We start from the raw sequence: 24093 nt of genomic DNA, 5'->3' as shown, positions 1-24093 counted from the left end.
TGAAGCAGTTGCTTGGAAGAAAGGCTCTTTAGTCAGCTCAGCAGCCAGTTGCACTGAAAGCTGAAGAAGTCAACTGCAAAAATAAAGACCTTTGAACAACTGATGCATCTTGCTGGCTTATTCTAAGTCACAGATGATCACAGACACCAAACCCAGACTACCCAGGACTTGCAAACTGAAAAGAAAAGCCGAATTTCCTCTCCACAAATCCATTTAGAGCTTATTGCATCATTGTTGTCTTTGTGCCACACAATCTGGGCAGGAAGGTTCTCTACAGCTGTCTTGCTAAAACTGTGCTTTACCTTCTCAGCCTTTTGTCCCATCCTGCTGCATACCTCCAAGTAGGCTGCCTCCAGCTGCTCTCTCCTTTGTATCAAAGCCCAAGAAAATAACTTCCATTATTTTTAATTGACAGCAGCCATTGCATCAACTCAAGGAGGATTCTGCTTTTAGCTTTGCCCCATCACACAAGCCATGTGCATGGTTGTGTTCTGATTTTTGTATCTCCCACACTGGAGACAGCTCTTCCAAGCCCATTTTGATGTTGGATTCTGACCAAGATGCTTGAGCTGAAGCGATTCTCCTCCTGGAAAGGGCTCTGTAAATTACTAACCCTTTCTGCCCTGGTTAACTATGAAATGTTGCATATATAGAGGTTCTGTGATTCACTTCCCAAGTTAAAATTAGTGAATGAATTTCTAATTCTTCAGTCCAAGGAGGCTGATATCCCAAATAATTCAGACTGGCACAGTGCTACAGGGAACTTAATCTGTGTGTTCCAGCCAAGTGAGCAACTGCTCTAGCCTGAATTGCTTCCTCAAAGGAAATTTGGAATGGGGGAAAAAAGGTTGCTTTTGATGTGAGAAGCTCAATCTATAGCCACAATATGTGTAAGATACTAAATACAAGAGAATCTCACTGAACTGAGTCATCTTGGTTTAGTTGTTTAGGTGGGTTGGATGCGATGATCTTGAAGGTCTCTTCCAACCTGGTGTATTCCATGTAAATCTATGTATCTTCAGCATTATCTTGTTAGCAATTGATTATCTGCAAGCAAGCCTATGGTGTTCCTCTTCCAGTTTGTAGGAAAAAAAGGTGACTCCCACAGAATCATAGAGCACCTCAGGCTGGAAGAGATCTTAGAGATCATCTAACCCAACCTCCCTACCATGGGCAGGGATGCCTCTCAACTAGCCCAGACTGCTCAAGGCCCCATTCAACCTTGAAGCTCCCTAGGGAGGGAGCATCCATAACCTCTCCAGATGCTCAGTTGAGAATAACACCCTACTTTAAAAGTGCCAAGTGTGTGAAGACCAAGCAGCAGTCCAAACTCAAGAGGTGTGCTGGGGGAAAAAATGCATCTGTGAGGAAACTGAGAATCATGTCATTCCAGACCTGTCAGTCCAGCATCTTTCAGGAGCTTTATACTCACTTAAGCATCCCTTGAGGCACCAGCCACCATGAGATACAGGATGATGGATGTACCATCTCAAGCAGCAAATCCTACTATGATTTTAATTGAATTACAGCAGGCATTTTATATATATATGTTTTTTCCCAGAGCCTCTGTACTGATGCTCGCTTCCTGTGATTCAGCAGTTTATTTCTCAACACACTAATCCCTCCCTAAGACAGTTTCTCATTCCTTTTAAGTAGTGCTCCTGACAGCAGCAACCTATATCTTAGTTGTTTAAGGCTCTCCTCTTCTTTTTTATTAAGTTGAAGTTTATCTCAGAAGCACTTTTGCTCTCAGACTCCACCACTTCTACATCCATGAGAAGGGCTCTGTCTTCTAACAGCTCAGGAGCTGTCCTCAGAAATAGACTTTGCTATAGCTCTTTTCTGCTTTTAAGCTCACCTAACAGCAGCACTGCAGAAATTAAAGAGAAGACAGGAAAAAAGGGAACCTGAAGCCTAGATGATAAGCAGCAGTGACACTCACCTATAAACATAAGCCAGCTGGGAAACGTTCTTCCCATTATCTGGAGAATACACATTTACCTGGCTGTTTACAGGGGACTCCAATGAAAATCCCAACTGCCTGTTTTAATTCCCAACCTCATGGGTGTAGAAAATTCAGTTAAGGGGTGGGGAGGCAAAACAGAACTGCCAGGTCCTGCCTCTGCCAGAGCAGGCAGAGTGTCAGCAGCTCTATCATTCAATAACACCTTTGAAGCAAGGCCGATGCATCTTGACCTAACAGTTATTTAAGCAACAGTTTAAACCTCACTCAGTTTCGTGACTCTCTCTCTTGTGGTAATGAACAGTCTAATAATCCCATGGTAATTGCTCTTGACCATAATCATCCAACAGCCATTAGCTGTTTATCTTGGAAAATTAATCCTCAAAGGGTGACCCTGACGTCCAAAATCTGCTCTCACCCACGAAGAGCGATTGATAAATTATTCCAAGCTAGTCCACAGAACCACTTTTAGTGGCATTTTATCATCAAAGTTACTTTCCCCTTAATCAAAGGCTAATGCAACATGAAATCCTTCAATATGGGCTGAGCCACGAGATAAAGTTAGCAACCTTCAAAAGGCTGGGAGAGAGCAATTTGCACACACAAACACAAGATTTAGGACTCCCATCATAACCTGCATCATCAATCACAAGCAACAGGGGCTTTAACAGGGCTATTTCCAGAGCACATTAAACTTCACCACATCTCAACCTTCTTGTAAGGCCACGATAATCTCCTCACAATATCAAACAAGGGCAGGAGGGCAGAGTTGCTTCACGCAGAGGAGTTCTCTGTGTCAGATTTCATAACTAAGGGCATTGCTGCCTCTCCAGACACTCACTGACAGCATAAGAGACACCACACTCTCCAAGTTCTGCACCACTCCAAGAGAAAGCTCCCATTGTAGTGGGGCACACCTCTAGGTGGTCCTTCATCTTCCAAACCCTGCTTGCTAGGTTAGGACGTGGGCAGGTGCCTGTGACTTTGGACAGAACTTTAAGCTTTGGGCACCTCAGTTTAGGAAAGATGTTGAGTTACTGGAACATGTCCAGAGAAGGGCAACAAAGCTGGGGAGGGGTCTGGGGCAGAGCCCTGTGAGGAGAGGCTGAGGGAGCTGGGGTTGCTTAGCCTGGAGAAGAGGAGGCTCAGGGGAGACCTCATTGTTCTCTACAACTACCTGAAGGGAGGTGGTAGCCAGGTGGGAGTTGGTCTCATCTCCCAGGCAACCAATACCAGAACAAGAGGGCACAATCTCAAGCTGTGCCAGGGGAGGTTTAGACGGGATGTTAGGAAGAAATTCTTCCCAGCAAGAGAGATTTGCCATTGGGGTGTGCTGCCCAGGGAGGTGATGGAGTCACCACCACTGGAGGAGTTTAGGAAAAAACTGGATGGGGTGCTTGGTGTCATAGTTTAGTTGATCAGATGGTGTTGGGTGACAGGTTGGACTTGATGATCTCAAAGGTCTTTTCCAACCTGGTTAGTTCTATTCCATTCAAGTGTTTGGTTATGCTTTTGCATTCATCATGTTCTGATGAAGAAGAATTAAGTCATGAGTTGGACTTGATGACCCTTAGGGTGTCTTCCAACCTGAATGTTTCTGTGATTCTAAGTTTTTCATCCTAAATATTGTTGTTACATAAGAAAAAGGAAAAGGGGGGGCGGGGGCGAGGTGGAATCTCAAAATTATGCCCCTGCAATAATTAATTAGAACCCAAGTTATGCATATGAAAAAAGGTTTCATTTCATTCTGCTACATAATTAGTAAACGATCTCTGAGGTGCAACTTCCAGGAGAGCAGGGGCTGCTCATCTTTTAAAAGGCATCACTGAACCCACCCTAAAATGGCAATTTTGCTAATTCTGCTTCTCCAATTGCTTTGGAACTATTGATTCAGTTTTGCTTTTCCTGGCAGAGAGAAAGTGCAGAGAGAAGTGTTGATGGCTTGAGAAATTCAACTCATCGAAGAGATGGAAGTGTCTAAGGAAAGGGCTGAGACACAGAAGATGCAGGGAAGGAACTGGGATGGAAGGAGACCAGGAGATGATAAAGAAAAGCACAGGCAGACCTTCAGAGAATTAGGCAAAGAGTAAGAGGCTATCATGGCAGACACATGGCAATGAAGAGCCTAGGAAGTAGGACAGTTATTTTCTAGGGATCTTGAGAAGCTGAGGGATGCCTGAAGATCACAAACAACTCCTGTCTTTGAAGAAGTGATCTAAAAATTACATCCAGTAAGCCCCTATCCATGTAATCCTCTTACACACTGATCCAACAGCACTTCCAGCTGAGCAAGTTTCCACCTGGAATGAGTGGCAGATCTCCAGAGCCAAGTAGCCAACAGCTATTAGACACAATTATCCTCACCCCAAGCAAATGGGAAGCTACCCTTTCAAGTGCTGGCTAGCAGCGGAGGAAGAAAGACCTTGTCATTTTGAACCATGCCGCAATTAACGGCTATCCAGACCAAAGCACAAAGAGTAGTCATTATAATTTCTTTTGTAGGCCTCTTACCCAGCACATTCAGCTTTCCTGTGCAGGTAAAGACATTTCTCCAGCTCAGCTGTAAGCAGAGTCTGCTGGTAATACTTCTCATTAAAACTACCCTGCAAGCCTGGGTGTTGAATACAATGCACAGATGCTGCAAGCTTTCCAAGAGAACTCTTATCCTGTAGCTGTTTTAATTAGCTTGACAGGTAACAAAGTAGAATGGTAGAATTATACTATTGCAGTGCACAAAGGTTTCCTTTCCAATCTGTATTTGCCGAGTTATCAGAAGCAGAACCCCAAAACTTGGCTTCCTGTGTGCCTTGCTTGTAGCTTAGCAAGGGCCACATGCTGCTTAGCAGTGGGTTAGAACACCCTTCCCTCCTTTAGGGCTGAAATGAGTACAAAACCCGAGTCTGAAATCCCCAGAAGTGTACTTTTGCCAAGCAAAACAACGTGTGTGACCCCTCCTCTCTCTCCTAAAAAGCATCCTGTGCTTAGCTCTCAAAAGCACAACTCTGGTTCTCAAGGTATCTGCTGGCCAAGAGCTCATCAGCAAAGGGCAAACTTTAGACGCAAGGTTTGTCCAAGTTCTCTTCTCAGGACATCTCAAAAGCTTAGATAGATTGCTGGGCTGCCCTCCCCCTTATTTCCCATGCACCACAGAAACACAGCTCTGGCTTGCGGTCAGTTACCAGACCTGAACATCACCCAGTGCATCGCTGATCCTCTAAGCACCCACATTCGTTAAGTACTTATCCACACTTAGCTGTTTTTAAACACCACTTCCCCACGAACCAGCTGAGCCGCAGAACGGAGGCATTTAACACAAATTCCAATCACATCCTTGCTAATGAGAAGTGTTTACCGAATTGTTGCATTGTTCTGTAAACAGAAAGCAATTTCCATTCTCCTGCCTCCAGTGGTGTCAGCATTTGCAAGCCATTACCAGCCTGCACATAGCTGTCTGCTCCAGTCCTTCACAGCTGGCTATCAAAATGGAGGTGAAGGATTTGGAATGCAGAACACAAGTCTGCAGCCTAAAAATAATATCCCGAGATCTGATCCTGCACTTCTTATTCAGGCTCAATTAATCAAGGTTGCCCAGCTCTTCAGAAGTACTTTTCAGCGCTGAAAACACTTTGCCACATCAAATGGGTATCAGTATCTCCTCCTTTTTTTTTTTTTTTAAACCACGGGGAACCTAAAAATGAGATTTCACCTGAGAAGGGGCTTCGAGGGTAATTTAGGAGTACTGTCCAAAGGGATGAGGAGTCCATTATTCAAAGTTATAATTTACATTAAGAAATAAGCTTTTCTTCTCAGACTAGAAAGTGATACAGCACGAAATTCATCTTACTCCCTTTGCAAACCTCACACCATGATAGCCTTGCAAATTTCAGAAGGCTCAGACTGAATAAGAATAATTTACTTGAGCTACAGCAGCTCAGTTTTACCTGGTAAACACCTCCCAGGACTGAGGAGAAACTTGCAGAATTACTCCAAAAGCAAAGAATTAAGAAATTAAATATTATGATCAGAAGGCCTCTGTAACCTCTCTGAACAGAGAGGGCGAATAAGAAGTCAGTCTACATTTAATTTTTAAGTATTCCATTGTAAGCTCTGAAAAGGTTTTGTCCTCCTTTGAAGATAACAGTGAACATAATTTGCACTTAAAAGCAGATTGTTCTTCAACAGCAATTTCATGTGTGGAGATTGGTTCCGTGGGTTGCAGCTCGGCAGAGCAGTTTGAGGGCAGGGCAAAAGGAACGTGGTAGGGGATGCAGAGGAAAGCAATCAGAGAGACACAGCTTTCTCTTCTTGGCTGCACCAGAGTTAGACACTCGAAAGAGCAAATGATTCCACATTTACATCCATGCTTCCTACTTGATACTGGTCCAGCAAATAAATCACCACAAGGTAACTTGAGGATACACAGGACAAGCCCCACCTCTCAACTAACACTACTGACTCCTTTGGACATTCAAGCTAAGACACCATGAGGAGAATTTGAGTTTCAGAAGCCTTTGGCTAATTCAAAGGTAGATTCAATCCTCTAAAGATTAATTAAACACCAATTCTGAAAAATCTCTTGACAAGAGCAGTAAGAGCAGGAGCAACAAAAAGAAAACCCACTACTGATAACAGCTTAGCAAGATCCTTTTGCAAAGGTTCATTCTTTTCAACAGCAGCACCTTTGCAATAACAATTTCCTCAGGAGGAGCTGCTCCATGTCTTCTACAACCCTTCCAATGCAGAACTGCATGAATGCAAAATACAACACACACACCCCCCCCCAAGCACTTCAATCCAGACCCACTGTCAGGGTACTCAGAAACTAAGGGGTAGATTATTTCTTCAAAACCATCAACAGCATAAAGAAGATTTTAACATTCAATGCAATGATGCCAAAACAAGAAGAGAAATCAACATCACCAATGAATCAGTATTAATATTAAACACATTATTACCTTCTCCAGTGCATGACATGTAGGCTTCAGTCAGATTTCCAATACCTGAAGGTAAAAAATGATATGGAAGTTAAGTCACACTGGTATTTTAAATCACTCACTTCATTAATATCCACAGCCAGCTATTTTCCAGAGGAAGAGATTGTGTTTGCTCATTTTCAGTTTGCCTTTGTTTCCCCCCCCCCCCAAAGTACCACAACATAAAAGCAGTAAACTGGTCAGATACCTGAGAGAATTTCTCCACCACTTGACTCAGTTTCACAGAACCATTCAGGTTGGAAAAGACCCTCAGGATCACCAAGTCCAACCATTAACCCTACTCTACAAAGTTCACCCCTAAACCATATCCCCAAGCACCACATCCAAACACATCCAGGGCTGGTGACTCAAACCATCTCCCAGGGCAGCCCATTCCAGTGCCTGGGTACTTCAGTGCAGTAGTTTCCCCTCTACTTCACTGAGGTCTCCCAGAGACACCAGCCCCAAAAGTCCATTCACCAGCCCCCTTGCTTGCTGCAGACTCTGTACATTGCACTAGAGTTGAGCCTTTCCCACCTGGGACTATTTATTTTCCACTCTGACATTGCTAATGACCAAAAATCAGCTACTAAACCCAAACCTCCATTCCCTCCCATGCCCCAGTGCTCAAATGCTCTTGGTCTTCCAAACTGGCATAACCCTCAGCTTCCCACCCCGCCCATCATTAACTGCACAACCCAAATCCCAAACAAAGAGCTGGGGTTCAGCCATTTCCCAAGGAGTTGCAGCACAACCACTAGATGATCCTAACTACTCACTAGTCAGACTTTGAAAAGCAGAAAAACAAGTGGGGAAATGAAATTTGAGAAGTGGAAAAAACAATGGGAAAATGGAATAAACCAAACCAAAATGTGGCTTTCAATCTTATAAGTTTCATGTGCTCACCAGCTGCCTATGGGACACGTAGGGTAGATGTATGTGGTACATGTTATAGCTTCATTGAGCAGGTATGTGCCATGCACAAGCAATCAGCAGCACTGAGTAAACATCTGGTAAGACATTTAGACTCACAGAATGGTCTAGGCCCAAAGGGACCTCCAAAGGTCATCCAGTCTGACCCCTCTGCAGTCAGCAGGGATATCCCCAACTAGATCAGGTTGCCCAGGGCGTCTTGGAGCCTCACCTTGAATATCTCCAGGAAAGGGGCCTCAACCACCACCCTGGGCAACCTGTTCCAGCATTCCACCACCCTCATAGTGAGGAACTAGTTCCTGACATTCAATCTAAATCTGTCCTTCTCTAGTTTATAGCTACTGCCCCTGGTCCTGTCCCTGCAGGCCTTTGTAAAAAATTTCTCATCCTGCACTTCAGCATCACAAAGCTAAAGCAGCCCCAGCCTGGCTCATCTGTGGCTGTGCACAAGCTCTCCTCGCCACCCAGATCTGCTGGAGGGAAGAGCTCTCTTCCAGTTCAAGAGACCTGATGGGCAACAGGTGGGATCCAGCTCCAGCCCCCAGTAGAGGCAAGCTCATTTGTAGAGGAACATGCTTCAGGGAAGGCAGAGCCAGATGGAGCCCCACTGAAGTGAGCACAACGCTGGGTAGAGCAGATAAATATTTGACATTCAGAGCTACGCTAATTAGACGTGGAGAAGAAATGAAGGGCTTTGTACCAATCAAAATATTACTCTGTTTACTCTAACTGTTCAACTTATCACTTCAGTCAGAGAAAGTTTAGGAGGAACCACTTGCACAAGAAATGCTCCAAACACCAACATTGCTAACGGTGTTTTAAGACACCTACGAATCCATCCCTTTGCTGCTTGAAAACAGAGGGGGAAAAACCTTCAGCTTTTCCACTTGGAAAAGTCTCATCTTCTCTAGACTTGCCTACTCATCCCTAAAGTATCCCTGAACTTGTGTGGGCAGGCAGGGCAGAAAGCCAAAGCAGAGGAGAGGTTTCTTACAAAACACCTGTCACACAACCTGCAGAGCTGCATTTGGGTTGGGTTTTGTTGTTCTAAATCTCTGCCATGCCTGGGTGCATAATTGAGCTAGGATGAAGGTTTTTTAGCACTCATGTGGGAGACTCTGGATTGAGGTTTCATGAGGCTTTTCTCCCACAATCCCAGCAAATGCACTCACAATTAAGCTGTTTCTGCCTTCTCCTGTTGGAAATGCTTACACTGGTTAGATGCTCAAGCAGCACATCTGATCTCCTATGAGCATGTTCACAGAGCAGTTTGGATACCAAATAACTCTGGGGTAGAAGGACAAAACCTGCCACGTCATGAATTTTACTTCACAGTTCAAGCCAGCAGCATGTACCTACTAAAATCCTTCAGAAATTTCAGCCTCCAACAACAGAAACAGAATGCAAAATTAACCATGTTGGAAAAGACCTTCGAGATCATCAAGTCCAACCTACCACCAAACACCATCTTATTAACTCAACCTACCACCAAGTGCCTCATCCAGGGTCTTTGTAAACACCTCCAGGGATGGTGACTCCACCACCTCCCTGGGCAGCACATTCCAATGGCCAATCTCTCTTACTGGGAAGAATTTCTTCCTAACATCCAGCCTAAACCTCCCCTGGTGCAGCTTGAGACTCTTGTTCTGGTGCTGGTTGCCTGGGAGAAGAGACCAAGCCCCACCTGGCTACAACCTCCCTTCAGGTAGTTGTAGACAGCAATAAGGTCTGAGCCTCCTCTTCTCCAGGCTAAACACCACCAGCTCCCTCAGCCTCTCCTCATAGGGTTGTGCTCCCAACCCCTCAGCCTTTGTGGACAACTGCTTAAAACACTTTGATTTGGCAGATAAGCATTGACTTAAGGGCATTGACTTAAGGCAGGGAAAAGGCAAATTCAGGTGGTTTTACTTCCAGTACAAGATTTCAGAGCATAGGGATCAGGAGAGCCAGCAACGTGCTCTTGTCAAAGGTGGCCAATGCCTTCATGGGGTGCATGAAGGAGAATGTGACCAGCAGGTTGAAGGTGGTTTTGCTGCCCCTCTATTCTGCCCTAGTGAGGCCACATCTAGTGCTGTGTGTCCAGTTCTGGGCTTCTCAGCTCAAGAGAGACAAGGAACTACTGGAGAGAGGCCTGTGGATGCTACAAAGGTGCTGAGAGGCCTGGAGCATCTCTCTGAGGAGAAAAGCCTGAGAACCCCCAAAAAGGTTGTCAAGCCTTGGCACGGGCTGCCCAGGGCAGTGCAGGAATCTCCATCCCTGGAAGGATTGAAAAACCATGTAGCTGTGGTGCTGAGAGGCACAGCTTAGTGGTGACTTGACAGTGCTGGGTTAACAGTTGAATGTGGTGATCTTAAAGGTGTCTTCCATCAGAACTGCTCTATGATTCCATGATCTCCTTGCTGAGAGATGCCTTGCACAACAGGAGCCCCTAGTTTATTCAGCATCCTCTACCAGCTGCAGCTGAGACGTGATGCAGCTCTTCCTCAGTAACATTTGAATCCTTGGCTTGCCTCCTGTTCATAAATTCAAACATTGTTATCAACACAATAGATTGATTATGGGAGCTAAATGGAAAAGACACAGCTTTCTGAAGCTGAAATATAAATCCAGGATATGTTTGTCACAGAAGCATTTCCTGCACATTTAAACACTGTTTAGTGAGTCAGCCAGAAGCCTTTTGCAAGTGTAATCTCTCTCATGGAGGGGGAAGAAAAAGAAGAGGAAAAAAAAAAAGAAGGAAAAGCAACTCAAAAAGCCTAATCACCATCATAGCTCTCCCGGGGTTTGATAGGTTTAACTTCAAAGCAAAATGCTGTCAAAATGGAGATCCCCTGTGCTTTATTAGGACACCAAAGAAAGGGAAAATTAAATATTGCAAAGTGTTATTTTGAGCTAGCAAAAGACCTTGGGCTCATCAAGTAAGGGATGAGCTTTACGCATCAATATTGGATTTTTAGGCTCCAAGATGCTACTTGCTTCAGATATGGAGGGAACACTGCCCTGCATGACTGAATATTGATAATAAAATAATCTTTAGACATCAGAATTCTTTGGAGAGAGACTGTCAAAGAAATCTCCAATTGATTCAGCAACTGGTTCAGAAATTCCAACCTGCAAGCTACATAACCCTTAAAATTGTTTTCTGAGGGAGTATGGAAGCCCATTTTAAGGAACAGAAGAGGCTCTGAGTAAACTTCTCACTCAGTGTATGCAGAGAAGAGACATCCCTTTGAAAGGGAGGTTCTTTCAAAGCTGTTTTCATGTAAAGATGGAGGTGAAGAATCCATCTGTCAGCAAAAAAAATACCCAGAGAAAGCCTTCAGCACCTTTCTGCTTTAAATGCAAAGTAATGAAATGCATGGAACTGGTTGGCATTGTCTGAGAGTGATACTCTGCTCCCTCTGAACTGCTGATTAAGAGATCCTTTCCTCATTTGCATAGAGTGCATCAACCCCACCACTTACCAAAGGTTATTTTAACTGAACACATCAGGGCTTTGATGACACTTCAGACAGGGTCAGGGTTTTTTTCTCCCATCTTTTTTCCCCCCTCATTACCAAGATACACCAACATCTCTGCAGTCCACCGTGGCTTGTTTTCCAGGCAACAGAAGGGGAAGGGTTGTACCAGCTCCTCACTAAGAAAACATTTTATTCACCATCACTGTAAGCTGTAGGTTTGCTACACTCTTAATTTTTAATGAGATGTCAAGAGTCCATGTGGTAGCTGTGCAAGACCTGAACTTAACTCACTCTCCTCAGGGGACAGAGGTTGGGAACATTCAAGGTCAGGCTTCAGGAGCTCTGAGCAACCTGATCAAGTTGCAGAGGTCCCTGCTTGCTGCAGGAGGGTTGGACTAGATGGCCTTGAAATGTCCCTTGCAACCCAAACCACTCCATGATACTATGAGCTGGCCAAACTGCCACCAGCTCACGAGCCACCCTGTTTCCTAGTGACTGAAGAGAGTCCACCACAGCTATGCAACACCAGCTGAGGTCTCCTAACGCTTCAGTATTCCTGCGCTTTGTTTTCAAGTTTCTACCGGGCCAAACACCTGCCTCAGCTGAAGGACACGGTGCAAAGGATATTGTTCAATGTCACATCTGAGTGATTCTTTGCATGAAAGAGCAAGCAGAAGTTAACAGGGCTACACCTACCAGGGAAGGGAGGGAACCATTAGTTCCCCTTCATTTCTTGCTCCTATCACTCCGTCACATTAAATCTTCCCTTCCTGGGATTGAAGTGCCAGAAGTGAAAATTACAAGTGATCAGAATTATCTCTAATCACTTGCAACCAATCACAAAGCACCAAATAGGAAAGGTCACTGGCTTAACAAAAATAATATTAAAAATTAAAAAAAAAAAATAAATAAATCAGAAAAAAAAATCAGGGACTGACTAATTAATGTCTCCACAACTTGCAGTAATTAGCCACTTTGATGATTAATTCCACGTTTCCCCATTCAGTTTTCATTTGAGGTGACAGTTTAGTGCTTATTTGCAAGCCAAAGCATGCATTCAGAGTCCCCTGGTTGCTGTAAACAAAGGCCTTAAATATTTACTGCTGCTAAAACATTTAAAAACTTTTAGTTAGATTATCTTCTAACACTCAGCAGTGAGATTTTTATGACCTTCTGTGTTGAAGAATAATCTTCTGCAGCAAGATAAAATGGTTGCACGCCCACAGTCTTATCCTTGCTAGAGCTACAGCTCCATCACCATTAAGTTGTTTGTTTTGCTGCTTTTTAATTTGTTCCCTGTCCTTGCAAGCCAGAAGACATTTCAGGTCGCCCACATACTCCCCCAGCACCATGTTCTCCAAAAACCAAGGTCTTCTGCTTCTTCCACGTTGCTTTCTTAGAAGAATTGCTAAGTTACACAACTAGGTCAGACAATGCATAGATAGATGCAGGCTGCAAAGGGTTTTGGAGTTAAACATGAGACTAGACTAGAGACTAGACTAGAGACTAGACTAGAGACTAGACTAGAGACTAGACTAGGTTGTAAGACACCTTTGAGATCATCAAGTCCAACCTATCATCCAACACCATCTGATCAACTAAACCATGGCACAAAGCACCCTATCAAGTCTCCTCCTAAACACCTCCAGTGATGGTGACTCCACCACCTCCCTGGGCAGCACATTGCAATGGGCAATCACTCTCTCTATGAAGAATTTCTTCCTAACATCCAGCCTAAACCTCCCTGGCACAGCTTGAGACTGTGTCCTCTTGTTCTGTTGCTGCTTGCCTGGAAGAAGAGACCAACCTCCACTCGGCTGCAACCTCCCTTCAGGTAGTTTTAGATGGCAACAAGGTCTCCCCTGAGCCTCCTCTTCTCCAGGCTAAGCAACCCCAGCTCCCTCAGCCTCTCTTCAGAGGGTTCTCCAAACCCCTCCCCAGCTTTGTTGCCCTTCCCTGGACACATAGAATGGTTTGGGGTGGAAGAGACCTTTTAAAGTCATCCAGGCCAACCCACCCCCCTGCAGGCATAAGGGATATGGTCCATTAGATCAGGTTGTGCAGAGCCTGAGCTTGGATATCTCCAGAGATGGAGCCTCAACTACCTCCCTGGGCAACCTGTTGCAACGTTCCATCATCTTCATGGTGCAGAACTTTTCCAACCTGGTTGTTTCTATGATTCCAAATCTCATTCCTTCAGGATTTCTTATTCATGACAATTCCACCATTAATCAGAAACCTACAATATGAAATTCTCTCTCAGAGGCTTCTTCCAAAGAATTCACCAAATTCACCCCAAAATACTGAAGAACTGAGAGCAAAAAACAGACTTGTTTTTTTAAGAAAGCTCTAAGTTATCACGGAATCATAGAAAAAACCTCAGAGATCATCAAGTCCAACCTATTACCTAACCCCTAACACCTCCTGACAACTAAACCGTGGCTCCAAGTGCCACATCCCGTCCCCTCTTGAACAGCTTCAGGGATGGTAACTCCACCACCTGCCTGGGCAGCACATTCCAATGGACAATCTCTCTTTCTGGGAAGAACTTTCTCCTCACCACCAGCCTAGACTTCTCCTGGCACAGCTTGAGACTGTGTCCTCTTGTTCTGGTGCTGCTTGCCTGCTTACGGATAAAGCTAATTGTTGCATGTTTTCGATCATGAGAAGAGTTAGAGACTGAACAACCTCCCAGAGTAAGCATTCCAAAGTGGATTCCCTTCCATTGGACAGTTTTAAAACTCAGCTTGACAGGGTGCTGGGCCAGCTCACTTAGACTCAATGATCCTCAAGGTCTCTTCTAACCTTAGCAATACTGTGATACTACACTCTTGTCTCTAGTATCAAGAGATAGAACAAGAGGAAATGGCCTGAAATTGTGCCAGGGGAGGCTTAGGTTGGAGATTAGATAAAAATTCTTTCCTTTAAGAGTGGTCAGGGATTGGAACAGGCTGCCCAGGATGGTGGTGGAGTCCCCATCCCTGGAAGTCTGGAGCAGAGAAGGCACAGAGGAGACCTAATTATGGCCTTCCAGTATCAGAAGGGGGCTACAAGAAAGCTGAGGAGGGACTTTTGAGGGTGTCAGGGAGTGATAGGACTAGAGGGAATGGAGCAAAACTAGAAGTGGGGAGATTCAGATTGGATGTTAGGAGGAAGTTGTTCCCCATGAGGGTGGTGAGAGACTGGCACAGGTTGCCCAGGGAGGTGGTGGAAGCCTCATGCCTGGAGGTTTTTGCAGCCATGCTGGATGTGGCTGTGAGCAACCTGCTGTAGCGTGAGGTGTCCCTGCCCATGGCAGGGGGGCTGGAACTGGCTGATCCTTGAGGTCCCTTCCAACCCTGACAGTTCTGTGATTCAAGTGTTCACAAAATGTGTGGATGTTGCACTTGGGGACATGGTGGTGTTGGGCTTGATGACCTCAGAGGTCTCTTCCAACAAAAACAATTCTATGATCCTATAAATAGCACCTGCAAAAATCAGAGGAGCTCAATGTAGAGTAACCAATTTCCTCCTTCAGATTTTCACTAATTCTGTGACTGGTTTCCCTAAATCTAAACAGAAATGCCACCAGACCTCAAGGATTTTTTTTTCAGTCCAGTTGGCAAGCTCCCTCTTTTTCCTCCCCTTTAACTTCCCACTCCTGCAGCAGCATCCTGCTTGAAGGACTAGAGAATATTTTATCAATTTCTTCTCTTGGAGTCTCTAGGTTATGGCTAGAAAAAAAATAAAAGGAGGAAAGGAGGAACCTCTGTTGCAATGTAATCTATCCACATTCAGCAGCACAGAAAGCTATTAGTCTGTGTCCTAGTGATACCAAGCCCTTTTCATACAAACACTGGAACAAGCTAAGCTACCCAGCCTTGACATCTGTCAAAACAGAACAGGTCTCAAGGAGTAATTTATAATGGGGAGAAATATTTTTCCCCCTCTCTCCTCTCCTTCCAGCAGTTCCAAGCTATTGCTGCAGCATCATGGATAAGTGACATCATTTTTTTCCCAGAAAAAGTGAGAAGAAAGAGAAAAGGAAATATACTAAGCATAGGATTTACCAAACCCCTTTGTTTTTCATTAATACATGTATCAATTACCTTCCTACCCTTCGTTATGTCCTGCTGCTGCAGACATGCCAGTTCAAAAACTTCCTCCTATTTCAATTCATCAGCCTTGCCATGATGTCTTCCCCATCATTAAGTCCTATTCATCTTAATCAAGCAATTAGTTTGACTTCATTAATAGAGGTGCAAGAGGCAGGGAAGAAAACATCATGCAGCTCTTGGGCCTTCCACCTACCTCCTAGGTAATCTAAAAGTATCAGTGAATTTAGCTGTGAAAATTAGGATGTCAGCACCAAGGTTGTCTCACTGGTGACCCAGCAGAGCGTGCTTGTGCCCTCAGGCTATGTTTTAACACACAGATAATTTGTGTTATCATAAGCAGCAGGCCAGGTTTGTTTATACAGTCCATGGTCCACGCAGCATCAGCCAAGCACATCATCACCCTCCACGGATGCTAAAGCTGGTGCAGATGGAAAGAAGGCTGAAAAATTCTTTCATCTTCTTGGTAACAGCACAGTTTTAAATGAGAGTGAATATAAATCCCAGCATTTTCCAGTTCTTAGCTGCTCAATTCTTTCCTGTTCTTCATTGCAGGTGCTCCTGCCCTGGTCTGTTGGCACCTGACACAAAGTCAAGCAAGAGCTAAGGCCACACTTCAGTAAAAAGAGGACATAATCAGCAACATCCTCTCCAAAGGCTAATACTCCCAGCAGCTTCATTTTGATGGAGTGATGGTCTCCTAAGCTGATGCAGCCCACAGGGTAGAGGAAAGAGATCAAAGAAAAGGAGAAGGGCTGGAAGCCACAGATGGACCTGCTCAAGGATAACAAATAACCCAACAAGAGCAGGCAAAATCCTCCTTGTGAAGGTCAAAACTGGAACTTGGCAATGATGACTCACGTGAACAAGAATAAAAGTCTCAGCCAAACACACCATGCTTTCAGCTGCATAAGCAGGACACCTAGAAGAGCAAGCCTGATCCTCAGCACAGTAAAAGGTGGCTAGATCACATTTTGATCCCACTGATAATCCAGGGATCTGAGCTGGATGACATTACAGTGCTGTCCATAAGGGCAAAGCATCCAGGAGCTCACAAAAGGAAACGGTGAATAACAAAGGATGTTTGGTTCTCAATTAAAGCAAAGAAAACCCCACCAGCCAACCAACCAACCTTCAGAAATATTTATGTTTGGGGGAAGAAAAAAAAACAAACTCATTCTAAAATCACACCTTGTCTCATTAAAAAAAAAAAAAAAAGAAAAGAAAAGAAAGCTTTGACCCTGTATGGATGAGTGGAAACAACACTTAACATGGTTGGTGTTAACTGCAGGTGCCAACGTTCACACTTGGGCAAGGCATGCGCAGGGCTGAGAGGGACATAGCAGAAGCTTTTGGTAGCTATTTTTTAAGTCACAGAATCCAGGAATGCTGCAGGTTGGAAAGGACCTCTGGAGAACATCCAGTCTAACCCCCCTGCTAAAGAGGGGCTGTCCCTCACAGCAGGTTGTCCAGGATCACAATGTCCAGCTGGGTTTGGAATCTCTCCAGCAAAGGAGACTCCACAACCTCTCTGGGCAGCCTACTCCAGGCCTCCAGCACCCTCACAATGAAGAAGTTTCTCCTCATGTTTTTCCCTATAAGTAGAATTTCTGGGCTCCAGTTTTCCATTGCTGGGAACCACTGAAAAGAGTCTGGCTCCACTTTGACCCCTGTCCTTTGGCTCCTGATCAGCACTGAGAACACTCCCAACTTGCAGTCATATTTTCCATTTCATCAAGATGCAGCTGAAACCTTTTCAAATGGCAGCACCTTTGCCCAGCTTGGACCCTGCATCCCAGTCAAGCAGTGGTGCAGAAGGAAGAATGAGAGTTCATAGGATAGTCTGGGTTGGAAAGGACCTCTGAATATCACCTAGTCCAATCCCTTCTGCAGTCAGCAGGTCTACAGCCATGATAGAATAGAATAAACCAGGTTGGAAAAGACCTTCAAGACCATCAAGTCCAACCTATCACCCCATACCATCTAATCAACTAAACCATGGCACCAAGTGCCTCATCCAGTCTCCTCCTAAACACCTCCAGTGATGGTGACTCCACCACCTCCCTGGGCAGCACATTCCAATGGCCAATCTCTCTGTCTGGGAAGAATTTCTTCCTAACATCCTGGTGCAGCTTAAGACTGTGTCCTCTTGTTCTGGTGCTGGGTGCCTGGGAGAAGAGACCAACCCCCACCTGGCTACAACCTCCCTTCTTCCTAGCCTCCTGAATGCCACCCAGCCTATGCTTGGGAAGCCTGAAGCATCATTTGATCCCCTCCCAGCAGCTCCCCTTCCTTAACTGCAGCCTCCACAGCAAAATAGCCACTTGGATAATTACGTTGACTACTAATCAGTGTTTGGTGGAACAGACAGATTTGTTGTGGCTGCCAGGCCATGACTGGTGATGTCAAAAATAGGTTCTGAAAGCCAGAAGTTGAGTGTTCCATGTCAAGGAAAAAATCTGAAAGCAAGAAACGATGCTCACAGCACCTGATATAAAAATCCTAACCTTTAAGGTGTGAATTAAAAGTATACATTTAAATAAATATGAGTCTTCATAAAAATATATAGGATTCTCCACAAAAATAATGAGGTTCCCTAAGCAGTATAAATAGCTTTTGTACATCTCCCAAGAAGGTACAAATATATATAAAGACACACACAGGATACTTAGCTCCTACATGAAACATGCTGAGAAATTCAGCTCAAGCACTCACACACAAGAAACTTTCAGATGCTAGGCTTTGACAACACCCAAGTTTTCGCTCCTCCATGCATATATTAGGGTTACTTTACATGTAATGCATTTAACTGTTATGAATATACTGGTGATTCTGTGATTTGTGTTAAAGGTAGAGAATTCAGAGTGCACTGGGATGAGGGTCAGAAGCTTGCAGGAGCCTGTTTCGAGGACAAAAGGGGAGCTGCATATCTTACAGACTGAAACAGAGACAGTGTGTTTGGCTAATTGGAGACACCAAGGCTGAGGAGAAGAACTAGGAATTTGTTTTCTTTAGATAAGAAGCCAGGACAATTGAGCATGTGTGAAAGTGGATGCTTTGACCCTTACCACACTGAATAGGTGGTCAAATCCCTTCTCCCTACATTCAAAGACTCATTATCATATGCCTGCCTTCTATTTAGCATAAGTTTGCTTATGTAGATGATGTAACTATATAAGATGAAGAAAACTATTGTAAGGCTGCTGTGGAGGTGGAGTTTTGTCCCCTCCCAAGCCCAGCACGCTGCTTTGCATGCTGTTATTGCTTTTATTGCCTTTTTATGATCTTTTAGTGCCAACAAATCTGTTACCAAAAACTTTTACCTGGAGTCATCTATAACATAACTAAAGCCTTGGTTCAAGTGAAGCTTAGAGGTGAAGAAAGTTTTCATTGAACCAATCAGGTTGGAAAAGACCTCAGAGGTACAGAAAACAATTAATCAGGTTGGAAAAGACCTTTGATATTGAGTCCAACCTATCACCCAGCCCTATCCAATCAACTAAACCATGGCACCAAGTGCCTCATCCAGGCTCTTTTTAAACACCTGCAGGGATGGTGACTCCACCACCTCCCTGGGCAGCACATTCCAATGGCAAATCTCTCTCTATGAAGAACTTCTTCCTAACATCCAGCCTAAACCTCCCCATGCACAGCTTGAGACTGTGTCCTCTTGTTCTGGTGCTGGTTGCCTGGGAGAAGAGACCAAGCCCCACCTGGCTCCAACCTCCCTTCAGGTAGTTGTAGAGAGCGATGAGGTCTCCCCTGAGCCTCCTTTTCCCCAGGCTAAGCAACCTCAGCTCCCTCAGCCTCTCCTCACAGGGCTGTGCCCCAGACCCCTCCCCAGCTTTGTTGCCTTTCTCTGGACACCTTCCAGCATCTCAACATCTTTCCTAAACTGAGTGGCCCAGATCATCAGGTCCAACCTAGTACCTAACACCTCCTGACAACTAAGCCATGGCTCCAAGTGCCACCTCCAATCCTTTTTGAAACACCTCCAGGGACGGTGACTCTCACTCTGCTGTGAGTGCCCTGAAGGGAGGTTGGACTGGGTGATCTGCAGAGGTCCCTTCCAACCTCCACCACAGTGAGATTTGGTGTCTTGGTTTTCCTTTAACTAAAAACAAAACAAAGGTAGGTTTTTGTTGGTTGTGCCTTTGGTTTGTTTGTTTTGTTGGGTTTTTTTTTAAGAGCAAAATGTACGAAATAAAAAGCTTAAACATTCAGCAGGTAGAGACCATTTTTTCCTAGGTTTCTAATTTTCTAGCCAGCTCAACTTAAAATGTACTTTGTTTAAAAATCACATCAGTGTCAAATCCAATGCTCTCTCTGCCTTTTAATTCAACTTGAATCTCTTGCCCAAACGTGGCAGGTAACATTAGGGGTCTTGCTCTGATCCATCTGGAGCCCAGTGCAGCTGCATTTCCCCACCCCTTTCCTCCTGCAAGAGTCAAGTCCAATATCTCCCCCTTCAAAGTCATTATTCTATTGATATGCTGAATTATTTAGTAGGCAGCTGTTTGACTTGGCTCTTTTATACAGGTCAAACTCTCCACTACACTGAAACCTTTACCTTGACTAGTATTGCCATGGGGTGAAGCTGCTCAGGGACTAAGCCACAGGCAGGTATGTTGCTTGCACTTATGCACCACAGGACTGACCAAGTTTGACCTGGCTTTGTAGATATCTTATGCTTATTTTGATGACCAAACTCAATCCCCACCCCCCATGAAGAAGCCAAACCTTGCTACTTACTTGTATAGGAGCACTGATCACAGCTTTAGAAGATCTGTACAACACTAAGGATATCACTCAGTCCTCAAGCAGCTTATGGTGAGCACTGGGATACCTCAAAGTTAGGAGTGAAGGGTGTCAGGGGTTTGTTTTGGACAACACCTCTTGGCTGTTCACCCCAAGAGCTTTGAGCAGGTGAGCATGTCACAAGAGAATTGGCTGAGAAGAGGAGGCTCAGTGGAGACCTCATGGCTCTCTACAACTACCTGGAGGGAGGTTGTAGCCAGGTGGGGGGCAGTCTGTTCTCCCAGGCAACCAGCAGCAGAACAAAAGGGCATAGTCTCAGGTTGTGCCAAGGGAGGTGCAGGCTGGATGTTAGGAAGAAGTTCTTCACAGAGAGAGTAATTGGCCACTGGAATATGCTGCCCAGGGAGGTGGTGGAGTTGCCATCCCTAGAGATCTTCAAGCAAAGCCTGGGTGTGGCACTTAGTGCCAAGGTTTAGTTGGTTAGATAGGGATGGGTGATAGGTCAGACTGGGTGATCTTGGAGGTCTCTTCCAACCTGGTTGATTTTGGGATTCTATGACTCTGTGAGTACCTAAAACCTCACTACTGAAGAGATTTGTGGGGGAAAAATAAACCCTCAAATGAACTAGTAGCTTATTTACCAGCTGCTATGTCTTTTTAATGTTCCTTTTATCTGCCTACCAACATGCACGGAAATACATAATAGGAAGGAAGGAACAAATAAATGCAACGGAAGGGAGACCAACACGAGGCAGAAATCAGCAATGCAAAAAGCTCCAGTGGAAAACATTGTAAAGCTGTGCTGCAGAGAGTAAATCCTCTTTATATACTCCTGCTCCAGCTCAGCAGTGGAAAATACTCTTCTCATTGTCCTTTTCTCTACTTTGAGCAGGAGTTCACTAAAATATCCTCTGAGGTTTTGAACCAGCTTTAGACCTTAACTGACCACTCTAGGCTGCATACGGCTTGCGACCTGAGCACGCAAATCAGTCTCAAGCACAGTCTGAAAGTAGTCCCCAGTGAGTCGGCTTTGAGATGTTTCTGAATGCAAATTAATCCTATTAATCCTTATTTACATCCAGGAGGAAACCAGCAGATATTAGAGACCATCTTCCAGAGGTCAACAGCACACAAAATGTTTTGCAGGAGTCTCGTTAGCTTCAAGGCTTCTCCCACTGACATTGTAGGAGCCACGACTACTATCAGCACACCTGGAGACCTCTCAGCACCTCGTGTTTGTTAATTCCTGTATCAGGATTTACATTTCTTGTGTCTAAATGAAGATGGCTTGTCTACAGGACACTGAGCAGCAAGTCAGTAATTAATTCCAGCTACGTGCTCACGTCTTCTGGAAGCCAAAGTATTATCTGTGTAATAACATTCACTTTACCAAGGGAGCTGTGCCGGAGATGTGGGGGTGAAGAAAATAAGGTTCTGAGAAACAGAGGCACAAACAAACAGAAAGCTTAACCCTGCTTTTTGATCAGAGCAATCTACTCAATCCTCTGTTTAATCTTCAGAAAGACAGGCACTACCTTCAGGAAAAAGCTTAATCCCAACCTTTGCTACAACTCTAGAAAGGCCTTTGGATATCACAAGGATTCCCTGAGCAGGGCAGCAGGATGCTCAGCGCTCTCCCAGAAAACTATCTTCCAGCTCCTGGATGCAACGTATCCAGACAATATGAACCTGACAGTGGCATGCCTGGGAGCTATTCTGTTAAACACAGAAGCAGCAATGAGAAGTAAAACGACACTCTCCCTTGAGCAGACAAAATCCTTTACTAAACTCAGGAGTCTAACCAGCAAAGCAAATTAAAACCCCTTTCATTACCTAGGCACCCAGCAGCTCCAGCCTGAGGAGACACAGACTATCCCGTGAGACAACATCGTCCTCCCTGCCACTCAGAGCTGGTTTACAAACCCCAAATGTTCCTCCAGATATTCAGATAAGAGAAACACAAATGCCAATGAAGTGGGCTTGAGCAAGCAGCAGCATGGAGCACCTCCCTTCTCCCTGAAACCCCTTCCCAGCAGACAGCTCACCTAAGGAAGCAAAAGACTTTCCCCAGAGCTGTTAGAAACCCATGGTATCCTTTCTGCTACGAGTCACAGGGGAAACAAAAGCCCCTAGCTGGATCTCAGAGATCCTGTGTCATGGTAATGCTCAGAGATCATTCCATCCATCCCTTCTGAAAGGACAAGTGCTGGTGGATGGGATGGTGAGAAACAGACTGTAACTGTGAAGTCTGCCTTCAGAGCGACTCTAAGTGGGGGTGATGGGGGATTGAGGGAGCGAAGAGAGCAGCAAGGGGAATAAAATTACCATTACTAGTAGTGGACATGAAAGCCACCATTGCCCTTGATGGCATCCATAAAGCACACCCTTCGTTGGTATTACTGTAATAGGGTAATATTTTCCGTTAGAGCTGCTACATGGAAAGCATTCATCCATGCCAGGAATGGAGGTCACTGTCTCACTGCTTCCTCAAAGGCTGTGCTGGGATTTCTCCTTCAGACACCCAACTCCTTCTCTCCTAGCACAAATTCTCTTTTTTCAGGAGGTGGGGCAGGTCAGTTTCAGGAGACAGGGAAAATACCTTAAAATGGAAGATGAGCAGAGATGGAGAGCAAAATGCAATTCCCTCTGCTCCTCCTTGTGGGAACCCATCCAAAGGAGACACAGATTTGACTAGGCAACAATTTTGCCCATAGAAACCTTTACTATTATTTTGGTGCCCAGTGACAGGACGAGAGGTAATGGACACAAACTTGAACAAGGGAAATTCCATCTAAATAGGAGAGAAACTTCTTCATTTTGTGGGTGGTAGAGCCCTGGAGCAGACTGCCCAAAGAGATGGTGGAGTTTCCTTCTCTGGAGAGATTCCAAACGGAAATACAGAATATTAGTGGCAGGAAGGGACCTTGAAAGGTCATCCAGTTCAATCCCCCTGCCACAGCAGGATCACCTAGGGCAGCTCACAAACAAATGGGCTTTGGAAGTCTACAGAGAAGGAGACTCCACAAATTCTGTGGGCAGCAGTAAAAAAGTTTTCCCTTCTGTTCCTGTGGCACCTCCTGTGCTCCAGCTTGCACCCAGTGCCCCCTGTCCTGTCTTTGGACATCCCTGAGCAGAGCCAGGCTCCATCCTCCCAACACTGCCCTGTACATCTTTATCCACAGCAGTGAGGGCACCACTCAGGCTCCTCTGCTCCAAGCTGAAGAGTCCCAGCTCCCTCAGCCTGTCCTCACAGGGAGATGTTGCACACCCTTCAACATCTTTGTGGCTTTGTGCTGGACTCTTTTGAGCAGTTCCCTGAGGTCCTTCTTGGACTGAAGGGCCCAGAACTGGACACAATATTCCAGATGTGGCCTCACCAGGGCAGAGCAGAAGAGAAGAACCTCTCTTGAGCTGCTAACCACAAGCCTTCTAATGCAGTACCTCAGGATGCAATTGACCTGCCTGGACATTGTGATCCTGAGCAACCTGCTGTGGTTGATCCTGTTTTAGCAGGGGTTGGACTGGCTGATCTGCAGAGGTCCCTTCCAACCCTTACCCATTCTGTAATTCTGTGCAAAGGAAGAGAAGCCAAAAGAGTTGCTCCTCCTTGCAATTATTTAAACTACATCCAAAAGCATCACTTTCTTTACAAGGTCTAAATAACCACACGCAATTACCTGCTAATTACTTACAATTAAACTGCAGTGCAAATAGGGGCGCTGCACAGAGATAATCAGATGGTTACTTCTACAATGTAAATTAATTGATAACAGGAGATTTACAACTGCAAACGAGGGCGATTACAGTTTGAATCCTCTGTTAGGAGTCGGCTATTACAAAGAGTTCATCCCGGAGCTTGCCTTTTCCTTCAAGCTGAGCAACAGTGTCAGCCAGTACCCAACTCTGGGGTG

At 45.0% G+C, this 24093-nt stretch overlaps 1 protein-coding gene across 4 annotated transcripts in view; it reads right to left on the bottom strand.

Annotated features, from left to right (window-relative positions):
- Window positions 1-24093, bottom strand: part of LOC137449153 (contactin-4) — a 425057-nt gene that overhangs the window by 365819 nt on the left and 35145 nt on the right. For all 4 annotated transcript variants that reach the window (XM_068154396.1, XM_068154400.1, XM_068154397.1 and 1 more), the window contains exon 2: window positions 6919-6963. The gene's annotated coding sequence lies outside the window, so the exon portion shown is untranslated. The remainder of the gene's footprint in view (window positions 1-6918; window positions 6964-24093) is intronic.

This window comes from Melanerpes formicivorus, unplaced genomic scaffold (genome assembly GCF_026170545.1).
Source record: "Melanerpes formicivorus ecotype bairdi unplaced genomic scaffold, bMelFor1.0.p_v2 SCAF_28, whole genome shotgun sequence".
NCBI classification, from domain to species: domain Eukaryota; kingdom Metazoa; phylum Chordata; class Aves; order Piciformes; family Picidae; genus Melanerpes; species Melanerpes formicivorus.
The sequence above is the reverse complement of the archived record's forward strand: the minus strand, read 5'-3'. Positions and strand labels throughout refer to the sequence as shown.